General features: G+C 35.0%; 1 protein-coding gene and 1 pseudogene across 2 annotated transcripts in view; one reads left to right on the top strand and one right to left on the bottom strand.

Moving 5' to 3' along the window:
* The window catches only part of LRRC4C (leucine rich repeat containing 4C), a 983,333-nt gene that overhangs the window by 486,655 nt on the left and 480,292 nt on the right, over window positions 1–16,386 (top strand). The gene's annotated exons all lie outside the window — the stretch shown is intronic.
* On the bottom strand, window positions 2,594–2,712 carry LOC118603545 (annotated as a pseudogene).

The following is a 16,386-nucleotide window of genomic DNA, read 5'->3' as shown; positions in this document are numbered from 1 at the left end:
ACACAATCATTTGGGGGCGGGGGAGGGGCGGGAAACTGGTTTAACTTTAGCCTCAACTAGTTCCAATCTCTGTTGCAAGATGGTTTTGTCTTTGTTTGTTTGTTTTCTAAACAAAAGTTTAAATAGATGCCTCTAATCAAATCTTTGTACATTGCCAAATTGGCTTCTGGATCAAGATGACATATTGAGCACATGCTTTTGCGTTTACATCGAAGTGACAGTATGACAGTAAAATGAGAAGTAAATTTACAATAATAATCAACATCCAAGAGTATGCCATTAGCAGTTCAGACATTCTGAAGAATTCTGTAAGTAGGAAAGTCAATGGGATCATATGGATGAATAAATCAGACCAGAGAAAACTACAGCTGTGGACACGTAATGCAGAAGGTTGCTGTGAACCAACTCTTTTCCACACACATAAATGGTGTCTCCCAGCTTGCCGTCATTGACTACAAAGGGCAAGAGGCAGCGATGGGGATAGACATTTGAGTAATTCACTAAAGGACCATATACACGACAGCAAGACTAAACAATTCCTTTTCTCACGCCTGTTTCTCCTCTTTTCCCCATTCAACAGCTGACAGAGAGATATGTGGCAAAGAATTTTTGCCTTCCAGGGGAAATATTTTAATTTCTCTAGGGAAATTGAAAAATATGGAGGGGTACCTGACATTGAAGCTCAGCAGATACTGAGGCGAAATATGGAGGGGAACACCATGAGGATCTTCAACTCTTAGTAAAGCCTCCTTATTTTGACATGGAGTCGAGGGCCTTGTATTACCTGTCTGCTCCCCTGTCAGCAGTGTCAACACCATAATTTCTGTGTAAGAGAAACATGGAAAGTGCCATCCCTATGTAAGGGAGGAGCGAAGCAACCCTGGCTCAGAGCAGTATTTCCATAAGGATTCTACCATTTGACATAGATTATTTTCTCATTACACATGGCTTTTTGAGAGATGCTAATGGAGATTCTGGAGCTTGTCCTATAGTTACAACTCCTTAGCAAACATGCATTGTCTTGGGCTTATGTGTTAGTTTAGGGTAGCTAAGAAAAGGCTAATGCAGGTTATGAGATAGAAGAAAATATATCCCCAAATTCCTCTGTGTTGATCCCTGCTACTTACACAAATGCCACCAGGTAACAAAGTATTATTCCACTTTGACAAAGCTTTTGGTCAGTTTTTCAATTAAGGGCAGAAGCCTACTGGGATCAGTATCGACTTTTGCTATTAACGAACAATTAAAATCTCCGAGGCTTATAATATATATTTACATCTCACTTACACATCTGCACATTGGTTGGGGTGCAATTCAGGTTCAGGGTCTACAAGCATTAGTTATGGCGGCTCTATACCTCAAGTTTCTTTATGGAGCCCAAGGACTGTGACTCCTTGGTGTATTTTCTTCTCGTGATGATGACGGAAGCTAAGATGACAAGTCCAACTGCACAAGCATATCTTAAGCATCTGCTCAAGTCATTTCCACTAACATCCCATTGGCCAAAGCAAGTCACAAGGAGAAAGCCAAAGTCAATAATTGAAAAAGTTTACTTAGCACATGATGAAGCCATGACAAGGGTGTAAATGTATAAAGCAATTCCAAGGGAATGAACATTTGCAGCCAGTAATTCAATTTATCACAGAGAAAGAGACCAAAACTCACAATTGAAATCATATGAAATTCCAGAAACAATCAGTTTGGTCCTTCATCCTTCACATAAGTTCATATCCAGAGATCAACAAACATTTTTTTGGAAAAAAAATTAATAGAAAGAAGAAAGGACAACTTTTATAGTTGGTAGTCACTATATTCTGTAAGAATAAAACAAACACGCAAACCCTGATTTCCAGTGGAAGTCCTTTCTTCTTGACTCGTGTTCTTTCCAATAGCCACTGCTCACCTACTCTACACAGGGTACTACGTGAAGGATGTTAATGCTTGATGGTAGGACTTACATAAGTTTGAGGCAAAATAGGCATTGTTCTGAGATACCAGTCAATTTAGGATAGAACCTGGTAAATCATTTGGAGTTAAATGAGAAATGTCTAAATAGAATTTGAAGCTATTTCCCCAGAAACAAATAAATTTTATTATTTTAAGTAATTTGAGAAGACATCACCTTCCTCCATCCTACCAGAGGAGAATAGATAAAGTCTTGACACGTCTTGAAGTACTTATTTTCCATCTCAAGTGAAGATTCCTTGCTAATATCAGTGTTCAGTGTGCAAATCCTTTTTTTTTTTTTTAATCATACAGTGACAAGAGAACATTTTAAATTGCATATTATGAAAAAGAGGAAATGGTGGTTATGGATTGTTTCTCTAGGGACCTATACCAACAAATACCATTTCAGAGACATCAATAAGATCCCTAATAACACCCTCTAGTGATATCAGTTTTCTTTAAGTAAAAGAGAACTGTTAAATAATTCATTAAATCAATTAACTAATACATAATTTATGATAGTTGGAAACTAATAAAAAGATCTTGCAAATAATGAGACCGGAAGTTAAAAATTGAAAGACATGCTATAACTATAGGAACATGATGGGGCCGAATTTCATACCCACTTTTTCTTTTTTCTTTTTAACACCTACAGCACCTGGTATTTCTAGGTGGTCTCCCATCCAAGTGCTAACCAGGCCCAACCCTGCTTAGCTTCCGAGATCAGATGAGATCAGACACGTTCAGGGTGGCGTGGCCATGGACAATACCCAGTTTGTCTTATTCTCATAAATCTCTCCTGACAGCAGAATTTAGCCTGATTCATAGATTTATATTCATTCCTGGGCACCAGCTCTTATCTCGTCCAGACAGAAATGTATTAATTAGTGTGAAAACATAGATTGTAGAGCTGTGTGATAATTATAAAATTGTAGCTGATTTTACTAAATTCTAAGTCCACAAATATATTACCATTGCAATTAATGGGCAGACTCTTATCATTTGAAACTGGGCAGATATGTGTTAAATGTTCTTTTTTCTGCAAGCTGAAGGTAACTCATTTTATTTTTCATTTCAAATAGTCAAATTTCTCTTTCCTCCCTCCCTTTTTCCTTTTTATCTTTTTTCCTTCTTTTTTCCTTCCTCTCTTTCTTTTTTTTTTTCTAATTTACTGAATCCTTAAAACACTTAGTAAACCTTAAAAACTATACACCGTTTTATTCTCTCTTTAGTCCAGGGATCAGTTATGTTTTAGACACTGTCCAAGGGGCTTTATTTATGGGATATTCACTATAAGTGTCATATGGAATAGAATGCAGCATGCGCTATTATGAACTGAACCTATCAAATTAATTCACACTATGTAAAAACAATGCTTATATTTCTGTAACAAAATAATCTGCATGTAATTAAAACAAGAACAAGGGAGAGGAAAAATGGGAGAGGTTGTGAAACATCAATGAGTCTCACTTAAAATGCTTCTCAAAAATGTTTCTATTATTGCTTGATTAATTATAGCAGAACAAATGAGATCTAAGTCATTTTATCATACCTTATATTAACTATTTTGTTTTTGCTTTTCCAAACTTTTTTAATCCATTATGAAAGTTAAGTACCACAGCACTACTGAGAGAAATAGGGCAGATTTTTATTAGAGAAGGCTTGTGTTTCTTTGATCTCCTGACTCATTTTATAATAGGATTCAGCTCTTCAAACTTCTCCAAAGTAAACCTGGACAGTTTCTTAGTGATAGCTCACCAGCTGCTCAAAGGTTGTAGATGTGATTTGAAGACAGTGCTCCACTATCTCTAAATTCTCTATGAGATATGAAGGAAGACATTGTGAATGACTGAGGTAGAAACTCAAGAAAATAATGTATTAAATAAATATAATGCATAGGATTAGGCTTTAGTGAAATAGGTATGTTTAGGTTTATCTTAACTGATTAGAATCTTGACAAACATTTCTTCTTTAAACTAAAAGATAACTCAAGATGAATCCTGTGACAATATGCATATCAGTTTTTTTAAAAGCAGAATCTGATCGATGATTGTTATGCTAATAACTGACTTCATAGACACGTCTATCAAGAAATCAGTCTTAATATCTTATTGGAGAAAATAATTCTGGGACTCATCTTTCAGATTTACCTTTAGAATTGATTTTCAACATATCTTATTACCCTAAAATTGGAACATATTCTGAACTCAAATGGATATACCCAACTTGAATACTTACCTTCCTTATTCATTCATCTTAGGTTGTTGAGGTGATTCTCCAAACTCCAATAATCCCTTAATATGATATTAAAGATAATTATATCAAATACTGCATATCCTTTTCACAGAGAATTTCAAAAATGTTCTAATGAAAAGTAGAATTTCTGAAGAAGAAATATAATTTCCACAAGTAATTATATTAAGAAAAATAAGGCAGCGCTCACTTGGACAAACAATCTCTTATAAGATTATTGAACAACTTGGAAACTCACACCTTCTATACAGACTTAAATTTACAGTGTTGTTCCTGTCATAGAGTACTCTGCTCAGTTATTTAAACTCTGGTGCTATTTAAGCAAAGATCATTATTAATAGCAGAAGTTTTAAGTGTGGTAATTAACCAATACCCATTTATAATTTTGTAATTATAAGTAATTTGAGAACAATCATCTTCATTGTAACAAAATTGCTATGTTAATATCTAAAAATAATTTCTAGTAAAAGCAAACTCAAGTAAATGGATAAATATATGTGTATGTGTGTGTTCTGTGTATGTATGTGAGAGAGAAAAAGAGTGCACGTGTGTGTGTGTGTGTGTGTGTATAAAGTCTTTACTGTAATAGACAACACTGAAATCCTATCTGATATTCTGAATCATATGTAATTAATGGGAATTATATCCCCGAGGTTTATTAAAAAAAATGCACAAATTCTATTAATAGTTTTTGTCACAGGGAATACAGTAGCAAAGACGTTAAATAAATTGGCATCCCCAATTTAGTTGTTTGCACAAATCAGCCTTCTTGCACTAATTCTTGTGCCAATTACTAATTGCAATAGGACACCCTAGAGGAAGACAGAAAGTTTGAGATAAAAGTTGGTAAATTTAGATGCAGCTGAGTATTTTAATCTTAATCAAGTCATTTTGCCATTGGTAATGAAGAAGCTATGAATTAAAAAGAAAATAAAGTGTGTGTTTCGGTGGGGTGAAGTGTGGGCCAGAGAAGGGTAAAGATAGTGTCATATTTGGTCTCATTTATTTGAAAGTGAGAGCAATGACGATAGAGCTTGAAGCAGATGTGAGAATAAATATAGCTACATACATTCAAGGGTGCATGCGTCAGGGGGCAGTAGTCGTTTCCAGAGATTGGATGTTAAAACGGGGCACTTGACAAAATGTTATTATGGTGTGGCAAAAGGTGTTTGCAAGTAAGTATGCCAAAAACATAATTAAGGGAAATGGAAGTTGTTATTAATTAAAGAAATAGAGAAGCTGACAATGAGAAAAGCAGTTTGAGAGGTTGTTGTTCGAAGCAAAATCAGTAATACACACTTTGAAGGAGAAGAAAAAATGGTTAGGCGTGCAGGCTCTTGACTGAAATAAATGAAAGTAAAGGATTGTAAATCCATAATGCAATACAGGGGACAGAAGGCTAAGGGCTCTTTTGTTTCAAGTTGTAAATGGCATTTTTGCATTCCACTGTAAACCTTAAGTGATGGCTTGGTTAATTATAGTACAGAAAGGATGACATTTTACTTTCCTGACTAAAACAATCTCTACTAAGCCCTGATTTTATTTACTCTGCATTTAGGTACATTTAGGTGTGAACTACTAGCTATAAGCTATATTAGCATAAGGAGAATCAGTTTCTCAAGATAAAATTTTAATTTTTCTTGATTAGGGTCTAACAGATTAGGAGAAAACACATAAAGGGCACAATTAATAAATGACAATATTGGCAAGAAGTAGTAAAGGACCAAAATATTTTAAGATATTTTGCTATGCTGAGAAGTTTGATCCATTAGTTATTATCCTTTGTGTTTCTAGATACAGAGAATGTTATACCAAATCTGAGAATGTATTCTCATGTTAAGGGTGAGGGCCTATTATCTAGAACTCTTCCTAAATCTTCTAATGAAGACCGAGCAACCAACTTAAAACTAAATTAGAGACCACAGAATGTCATGCTGTGGTGAGCTGTCCTCTAGTGAAGGCTTGGAGTATTTCCTGAACCCACCATAATGAGTTAATAATTAAATGTCAATTAGTTATTATTTTCCATATTTTTGTAGTTCGTACAATATATATGCATATATATTTTCATTTACAATCTCTGAAACTTTCTTTTTTCCTGTCTCCTTTCCATTCTCTAGATCCCTCCTACCTCCATGAAATTTTACAGATAATTTGCATATTAATTAACCTTCTTTATATCACACTCACGAAAAAAGCCTCTAACCAATTTTCAATTTGCTAGCTCTCTGATTTTATCGAGTGTTCTTTTACTCTATTACACATTATAAGAACTCTATATGAGGGTCAATTTCAAAGAATAGTCTCTAAATGCCACTTGTTATCATGGTGTTTAGGAAAAGAGCTTTGGCGATGATGCTTTTATCTATTTTATGTATTTAAAATAGATCAAACAGAAAGACTTACCCCACTGTTGAGAATTTATCATGAATTATCTTCCTTGGTATCTTCTTCTTTTCCTATTAAATGGCCTTCGTCCTCAGAAACTCTCCTGTTAGAATATTGCTTTATAGTAATCACATTTTTTACCCTTCTCGAGATCTTTTCTATGGAATGGAAATGATTTGTCACCTTACAAATTAGATGAGAAAAATGGAATGTGTTGTTAAAATGAGGGCACCCTTTTGCCATTGTACATTTCTGATTTTTTTTTTTCACTCCTATGTTTGACAGCCCACAAAGAAGTCTGAAATGATATAAATACATTCAAAACATTGACATTTCTAGAACGGTAATAAAGCAGTATGTTATATTAGAAGTTATTGAGAGACAGAAAATAATTTTTTTCTAAGCTAATACCACATCTCTTGCCAAAGAATATTTATGGTACCTTTTATTTGATAGATGTGTATCTTTTGAATTTTGTTGAAAGTCAGCATATTAGAACTGGAGGTAGACCTAAGGAAGCAATCCTATCTAAGCCTTATTTTAAAAATGAGGAGACTGAGCCACTTCGTTACTGAAGACCAATGTTGGAATGCCTAACTTATGGGCCTATGCTGTATCCATTGTATCTTATTGATGCTTATGGTAGTGCCAAGATAGATTGGTGTAACCATTTATAATTTTGAATGGATTATTTTTCTCATTCAAATTCAAGTGTTTTATAAGCAACTAACAACTTTATAGCTCTAAGATGACAGGTGGGTAGAGGTGTTGGGAAGAAAACGTAATAGCCTTTTGCTTTCTAACTATAAGTTGTCTACTCTATCACCTTCATTCTTTTCTCAATGACATTTTCCATTTGATCACAACAGTCTATTTGGTTGGCATCTCTGGGTTAGTCGGTCTTAAAACTTTGAGAGTTCTTAATTTTAAGAGTTTGAAGCTTTCGAAATAATTGAGTAATAAAAATGATAATTGTAACACTTTCACGTTATATAGCATTTTCACATATATGACATGGTTAGATTTTCACCATAACTTTAAAAAGTACAAAACTAATTCAAATGAATTAATTGATTTCTGAGATATATATTAGTGACTTACTAAATACAACAATGTTGGTCAATAGCTGAGATATGTGAGATATGTCTAGAAAATAAGTACCTTTCCTCTTCTGAGTGGGTCTTCTGCTACCCCATACTATCTCCCTTTGACTTCTCTTGGTGGTAATTTAATGCAGCATTAGATGTATTATGTAACCCTAAATTTATATTCAGTTGAAAATAATGATTCACATATAAGATCCAAAAAGGTACATTTCACACTTAGAATAATTCCTAAATAATTATTATTTCAGATGATGCTCACTTTAGCCGATGGCTGCCTATAGGTAGCCACTCTACAGTGTAACGTTTTCATTACATCCATACCTTTATTATTGTCTCTGTGTAAATGTCCATGATATTTTTATAAACTGCCTTACTCCACCAGGAACCAGTATATTTCAACTGTGTCAGTCTTGATACTAAGAAACTTCCTATTTCTAGATCAAGAACTCTATATTCTCTCCATATTTTGTTTCAATGTGTCCAAGATAAATGGAAAGCTTTGAACTCTCTTGTAGTTAACACCAGACCTTTTTAACAGCATGAACATGAAAATATTTTAAAGACTGAATAATATGACTAAGAGTTGAGCAAATATAGTAAATTTTATATTAATTTTTTTCTCTAATTTACTTTTTAATTAATTAATCAATTTACTATGCAAGTGATGCAAGTTAAATATATAACGCAAGTCAATGCATTCGGGCAAGTCCATGATTTGTTCTCTTTCTTTACAAAGTAACTCTGAATCATTTTTATCAAGTTAAAAAATTATTCCGGTTTCATTAAATTCCTGAGTCACTGAGTTAAGTAGTAACAATGATATTTCCTACAAATTAAGTCTTTGTAGACATATCTTAAGTTCTTCGGAAGGTTCTATCAATTTTTTCATATAGATTTTGTACCTTTATTTTTATATATATTACTTATAAGGTACTGTTCTGTTTTGGACATTTTGAATTATATCTTTTCCTTTTATTACTGTTTCTAAATGATTATTCTTATATGGTTCACATACATTTTGTTAGATTAGCTCTATAGGCACCATGGTTTGCACAACTCATTCGAGGAGCAGAACAAATGGAAAGGATTTAAACATACGCCACACCTGCTGGCTCTCACCCTTTGTAGAGACACTTGGAGTGAACCTAACACAAATCAACATTTAAGTACATATAATAGACACATACAGATGTTATTAAATACTACATGTATGTTCAAAGAGAAAGTTTTCAGATGACCACTGAAAACTTCATGACTGTCTTTCCTCATCTTTGCCTTGTTAATCTGCAAAAATTTGTAGATTAAGGAATGCTCACCCAGGGCTTAAGTCTCCATGAGAATAAGCTTATCTCGAAAATGCAAGGTTGAGTAGGGGATCAAAAGTGAGCCTGTAAAGAGGTGAGTGTAAAGATCCAGCAGTGAGAGGAGGGAAGGGGGAAAAAGAACAAATGGAACAGTCTGTACCGGCCTCAACCTATCTGTTTCAGGCTACAGGTAGGCACTAAGTAGCCAGGCTGCTACAGCAAAACTATCTCTCACATCCCACTCTTTGGCAAAGATTGATGAGTCCTGAATCATTTATCTAATTCAAACAAATATCTTATTTTTCTTCAAAATATATCAGACTTGTTTTGATCCATGTTTTGTAGACTACAGCAGAGGAGTAGACCAGAGTGGGGTGTGTCAAATCTGGATTCCCAAATCTGACAAAGAATACATTCATGAGCCACATTTGTGCGAGAGAACAAATGTACACTTTAGTGGCCTTTCCCTTCCTGTTTATAAGAAACCACAAGATCAAACTCTTACTTCCTCAATGAATATTTGATTTGTTATATTTTTGGCATTTTAATCTTTGTTAGACTCAGTGCATGAAGCAGGATATTTCTATACACACATATATGTACTAACACATTTACCTCTTCATCTTCTTTTCCTTAACTGTATTATCCTAAAATAAAATAACCTTAAAATTTCCAAATGAAATGTGCAATTGGATGCATGTACCCTCCATTCTATCTCTGTGGTAAGCTGATTTTAGAATATTGAGCTATCTGTTTTGGCCATAATAAAGTAATTATAGTAGATTTATCTTTCTACTGTAAACAACTAGCAACCTGGCAAAAATTATAAGGCAACTGTTTACAGATATTAGACAATAGGAAAAGCATGACTATGGTCCACAAGATAAGAGAAACAAAGTGATTCCTGTGAGCTCCTTGGATTCACTTTCTAGATAGTCTTATAAATCGAGCACATCAGTTTTACTGAGTTGAGGAGACAAAGTTGAGTATTTGTGGAGGTTGAGGTTGCTTGAATTTGTAGGGTGAAGAACTGAAACAGAGAGTGTTATGGATATAAATAGTGCTAGAAATCTGCTGTCCAGTTGTGTTGCAACTATTGCAGAATATTAAGCCAGCCCGAGAAGACAAAGAATGACAGTGAGTTGTAGGCTGAATATAATAAGTCCTTACTTAATATCACTGATAGGTTCTTGCAACTTCAGTGAAATAATATATAACAAAACCAACTTTACCATAGTCTAACTGATATAAATGAGAAATGCCAAGTGTAGGTATTTATATGAGAAAGAAAAAATATATGTCCACATAAAGACTCCCATAATTCTTCATGGCAACTTCATAGTAGCCTTAATATGGGAACAGCCCAAATATCCATCAACAGGTAAATGAATAAACAAATTGCTATACATTCTTTCAGTGGAATACTATCCATCAATAAAAGGAACAAACTATTGCCACATGCAACAATATGAATGCATCTCAAAATTATTATGCTGAACAAAAGACGCCAGACATAAAAGAACATGTAACATGTGATTTCATTCATATGGAATTATTAAAAATGTAAATCTAATCTTAGCAATAGAAATCAGCAAATCAGTAGTTGTCTCAGGTCAGGAATTGAGTGAGTAATTATCTGCAAAAGCACACGGGAAAATTTTATGTTTTGGGGTTTTCATTGTTGTTGTTATACTTTTGGAATAAAGAATATATTCTAGGCCCTGATTGTAATGGCAGTTACATGAATGCATTCATATATCAAAACTCATAAAACTGTACATATAAATGGTGTATTTTAATGATTTAAATTATAACTCAATAAGCTTGATTTAAAGACTATAGCACCTATTTAAAGTCAGGTCAAAAATGGGAAAAAAATATTGCTTTCCGAACTGAAATAAATTTTGTGTATTAGAAAAAAAGAAATGACTCATCTCTGATAGGCTCATCCTTTTGTTGATTTTTGCTCCAAGTTAAGGAAATGATTCTTGGAATATTCTGAGTGTCATGGAATATTTTTCGCTAAAGAAATCATTCTGCTCCACAAACATGTTAATACCGTTAATCTTCTCATTCCCCAAAAATGATTTCAGGATGAAGTGTAGGAGGAACACTATAATTTCTTTATTTATGTAGTTTTTGAGCCATTTCCTAATTAATTCTATCTTTCTCATAAAGGAGAGTACAAAGAAGAGTAAGGAATCAGTGAGAACTCTATTATGCTACATAAATAACTAGTCTACACTATCTGGATCTTTCAGATCTCTACAAATCATAGCAGTCACATGAGGTGCTCTAAATCAATGTAGTTTTGTTGATTATGTCAGGAACTGTACAATGTTTTGAGTCAGAATCCCTCTGCTTTGCCAAATGAATGTGGGTGAGCGATTGATTTTACCTGAAACCATAATGGAAAAAAAAAAAAAATGTGACAGTTGAGCTGATTAAGCTACTGTTAGATTCTTGTGGAAATTTATTACCTACTTTAGATCATTGTATATGAGCAAGATGTGACAAGCCAAGCCATGCAACATGATTGTTACTTTTCTCCATACACCAACCAAGTCATAATCCAATATCAACACAAATTTCTAAGAGGGTAGATTTCCATGGCTCTTTCCTGCTTTTTTCCTCAAAACTGTAGAAAGTGTAGGGCATCCCAAGATCAATCATCTCTTGGAAAATGTCTCTCTTAGCTCTAGAGAAGTCCTACAATGACAGTGCTCCATCGCCATTAGTTCAATCACATCTTGAGCACATTACTGGTAACATATGTAAAAATTCACAAAGTTCTCAAGTGCCAGAAATCAATAAAATGGTAATATACTCAGTTTCTAACAGCTTTCTCAATATCAAGGATGGACGTTTCTCAGAAAATCATCCCAACTTGTTTGTTACCCCAGGAAGACTGTTGTTTAAATATGAAACCACTTCGGTGTGAAGGAAAGTAGAACGATGATACTCTTTCCAGATGCCTTATCTTAGTACATGGAAGATGACCAAAAATTGGCCCTTTATTTTGTCTTGAAAAAGTATACTTGACAATTAGTCTGACTCTGTATGGAATTGTAACTTAGTTTTTTCGTATGAAAACTAACAAGTATATTTTGCAGAGTCTTTAACAACTGGTCAGCTTGTTATCTTCTTAAAGAGATCGAGAATCATATTGTCTTTGTAATCAATTTCAATACCAGTTTTAACACCAAGATTTAACAGCAGGAAAGCCGATGCTGGATGAGAAGCTTCATTCAGTTCAACCTCCTTCCAATCTTCCCCCCATACGCCAGTTGAAGAAACTGATTGAGTAGTTTTCTCAGGCAAAACAGCTAATCACAAATTATTGTCATGTTTTAAGTAGTGTGCTAAATGATTTCCATCTATTTTCTCATTTATTCCTCTACAAGTATGATGTTGTTATGGTTAACATTGCGATTTTAAATTTTTAACAAACAGGATTTAAATTGTGGCATAAACTGCCCAAGGACATGAAGCTAGTAAAAATGGCAAGGCTCAGATTTCATGCAAAGTTTATCTGAACCCAGACAACGTGCTGGACACACTGCTCTATTTTCTCTACTAGAGCTCATATTAGCTAATGGTAGACACAGAACTACAACTAAACGTGATCATAAACATATTACCCAAGTGGCCTGTGGAATTGCCTATATCTGAAATCCTATCATCTCTTTCTCTAGTTAAGGAAGACATTTAAATTTATCAACCCCCTAAACCAGAAACCTTGTTTCTCCAGACCCTAATTGCCTTCTAAACGGCAGGGGAGCAGGACCCCAAGTCATCCCTTGAATAATTACTATATAAATCTAAACATTCTTAAAGACTCACAGTCATTGTAAAGCTTAACCATTGGAGCAGGCATAATTTTTTAAGCTAGTTATTCAATAAAACCAGCTACCTGAAGGCAAGGATCTTATAGAAATTATCTGCAACCCCAGAGTATCTTAGCATAGTATAGAACAGAAAAGATGCCCAGGAAATGTTACTGAAGACATGGAGAATGATGTTTCTTCTCTGAGCTCAGATTTGCACTTTGCAGGAGATGTATTTCCCCACATGAGCCTCTAATAGTACTGCACTGAAGCACCTCTCAGTGTCATTCTCCAGATGTCGTCATCAGCACATAATGCATCCTAACTCTCAGAGGCCTCAGATGTAAAACATTTAAGGTTTCAGATGCATAAAATAACAAAAGTGTCTCATCAAGGAATGTTTTATCTTTGAGGCTTTGAGGAAGCCATTATTTCGGTCTCTGACTCCTTGACCTAGACTGTGATACCCAGAGTGTTACTGTGAGTGGTTTTCAACAGGTCTGCTACTATCATTTGGGGCAAGGCAATTCTTTTTGTGTATGTGGGAACTGCTCTACAGATTGCCAGATGTTTAGCATCCCTTGAGCCTGACTTCTTATGCCCATAGCACTTGCTGCCCTAGTCATTGTGAAAAACAAACAAACAAAAAATGTCCTTTGAACCAAAGAGAAACTTCTAGCAGAAGGAAGCAGAAAGCTAGCAAAAATTAATCTCATAATGCTTGCTTTGATTCAGCTTATTAACCCTGGGAGCATAAAGAGGATGGCGGATGTGACAAGCCAAAAAAAAAAAAACAAGATGCAATTTATTTTCTGAGAAAAGAGTACAGAAACAGCAGTGTATTCTCTGAGCAATGTAATAATTTTTCTTTTAATACATAAACTTTCAAGCAATGAGTACTGAGCGAAAAGCACAGAGACAGGTTGAAAACATCAAAATGCAGTAGTAAGTAACACAGAAATGCCACCCACGTCCTGTTCACCCTTCATTCTTAAACTCTTGCGAGGCAGATATTTTAGAGGGACTAAGGCACAGATCGATGCCTAGGCTGTTTCATAGTGTCATGACTGGGTGAAAGGCTATTGTATTCATTGTAAATTATCTAAAAGAATCAGTCTCAACAGGAATTAGGTAGAATGAAAAGGTGACAGATTTTGTTAGGTTGTCACAGGAAAGAAGGGTTTCAGGAGCAGTACTGTGTGTGTGTGTGTGTGTGTGTGAGAGAGAGAGAGAGAGAGAGAGAGACAGAGACAGAGACAGACAGAGACAGAGACAGACAGAGACAGACAGAGACAGAGAGAGACAGAGAGACAGAGAATTTTTTGTTCCATTATATAGGCAAAGGATGCTCCTATATAAAGAAGGATGACAAAGAGATGTTTCTGTGGGATGTACACTTTTGCTACCCGACTCTGATGAGCTCTAGGAAAGCATGAACAAGAGCCTGATGCAACTGGCATAAAGGTAAAGCCCAGAACTTCTTTCCATGAACCAAATAGCCATTGGTTCATGGAAAGAAGTTAGAATGAGAAATGCTGATGTTTACAATCAACTCCTAAATGATGTCAGTGAAAATGTAAAGAAAAAAAAAAAGGAAAAATGCATTGCTTAGGACGCTTCATTACATCTCATATTAGCAAAGCCAACAGTTTGCCTTTTGAGGAGGTTTCATTTGACTGGTTTAACTTTTTTTTCCCCCATAGTTTAACTTTTGAGATAATTGATCTGTCAAACTTTGAAAGACACCAACTTTGAAAAATTATCTAAATACCAATGAGTCTTTTGCATATGGACAATATACCCAGCCCCAGCTTCACTGATTCACACAGAGGGCTCTCTGGAGCAGAACACTCAGGTGTGTAGGCTTTAAAAGGCTTTGAAGTCCCTTGTATCCTGAAATGGAAGGCAAAAGTAGATTTTGCTCCAAAAAGAAAATTAGTCTAATAATGTGCTGCATGATAAATGAAGTTAAACACCAGGTTTACTGAAGAGGTGAATCATTCTTAATTAGCATAGCAATAAACTATATAAAAAATACATTAGGGGTGCTAAAATATCTCAAAAATAATTTATAGCCTCAAGTTATGCATTAGTGTGCTAAGGCTGCCATAACAAAGTGCCACTGACTAGGTGGCTTAAACAACAGGAATTTATTTTGTCACAATTCTGGAGGCTGGAAGTTCAAGATCAAGTTGCTAGCAAGGTTGATTTCCTCTGAGGATCATAATGAGATCTATTCCACGGCTCTCTTCCTTGGCTTGCAAGTGGCCACGTCTTGCTGCCACTTCACGTGGTTGTCCCTCTGTACATGCCACCCTGGTGTCTCTCTGGGTGTCTAAATTTCCTCTTATTAAAAACACCAGTCAGATTGGATTCGGGCCCACCCTAAGCACCTTATTTTTACTGAATCGCCTCTTTCAACGTCGCTGTCTCCAAATACAGTCACATCCTGTGATACTGGAGGTTAGAGTATCAATAAATGAATTTTGGGAGAGAACAATTTAGCCCCTAACAAGTAATTTAAAGAAATGTCCTAGAATTCTGTGGGTTTTATTCATTCGATTGGTTGTGTTTTGCTCCCTCCCTCCCAAATAAAGGGTTCCAAAATTGACATGATCACTTTCTCTAAATCAGTTTCTCAACCTCAGCCTTAATGCTATTTGAACTGGGTAATTCTTTGTGGTTATGGAATGTATCTGCTTTATGGAATGTTTTGAAGCATTTGTGGTCTCTACCTACCAGATGCCAGAAGCATACCCCCACAATTATGACAAGTCAAATTGTCTCCAGACATTGCCAAATGATCTCTGGGTACAAAATCTCCCCCAATTGAGAAACAGGTTCCTAACGTAGAGGAAATGAGAAAAATGGGTAGTAGTATTGAGAACATTGAGAATTAATGGAGCTTACTATGACTTTTTTTTTGAAAAATACCTATCACCTTTCATGCTAGACTGTCTAAGGTTTGCGTGCTGGCTCTAATAAATGCTAGCCATGTGGTTTTAGGCCAGTTTCTCCTAAAACTGAGACTTCTGTGTCTTAGTTTTGTTATCTATAAAGTGGTGATGATAGTAGTACATACCTCCTAGGATTTTTGTGATGCTAAATAAATAGCTCTCACAGTGCCTGGCATACAGTAATTATAATGCAAGTCTTTTGTTGTAGCAGTAGTAGCAGAATCCTAAAACTGTTAATAGAGTGATTTCAGTTCTAAAATGTGTGATGACCCAGGACTGAGCTGAATTTTGCCTTGCAAACTTGACAGATATACTATTTGACAATACTTGAGAATAGAATTTCTAATTAAAGATCTATGAATGTCAGTCTGATAAGTAAACTCCCTAAAATCTGTGAGCAATTTTTAAAGAATGTGTGAGCATTTGTATTTTCCTGAAGAAAGGATCATACATTTTAATCATGTTCACCAAGAGACCCATATACCACAGAAATACATAAAAGTACTGCTTCACAGATATTAACGAGTCAAAATATAAAATTCAAAAGCTAATCTTCTTGGGAAAAATTGTAAACACGATCAACCACTAGCAAACTTAATCATGA

The sequence above is a fragment of the Rousettus aegyptiacus genome, unplaced genomic scaffold (assembly GCF_014176215.1).
Source record: "Rousettus aegyptiacus isolate mRouAeg1 unplaced genomic scaffold, mRouAeg1.p scaffold_m13_p_5, whole genome shotgun sequence".
Lineage (NCBI taxonomy): Eukaryota > Metazoa > Chordata > Mammalia > Chiroptera > Pteropodidae > Rousettus > Rousettus aegyptiacus.
This window is presented reverse-complemented; position numbering and strand designations above follow the sequence as displayed.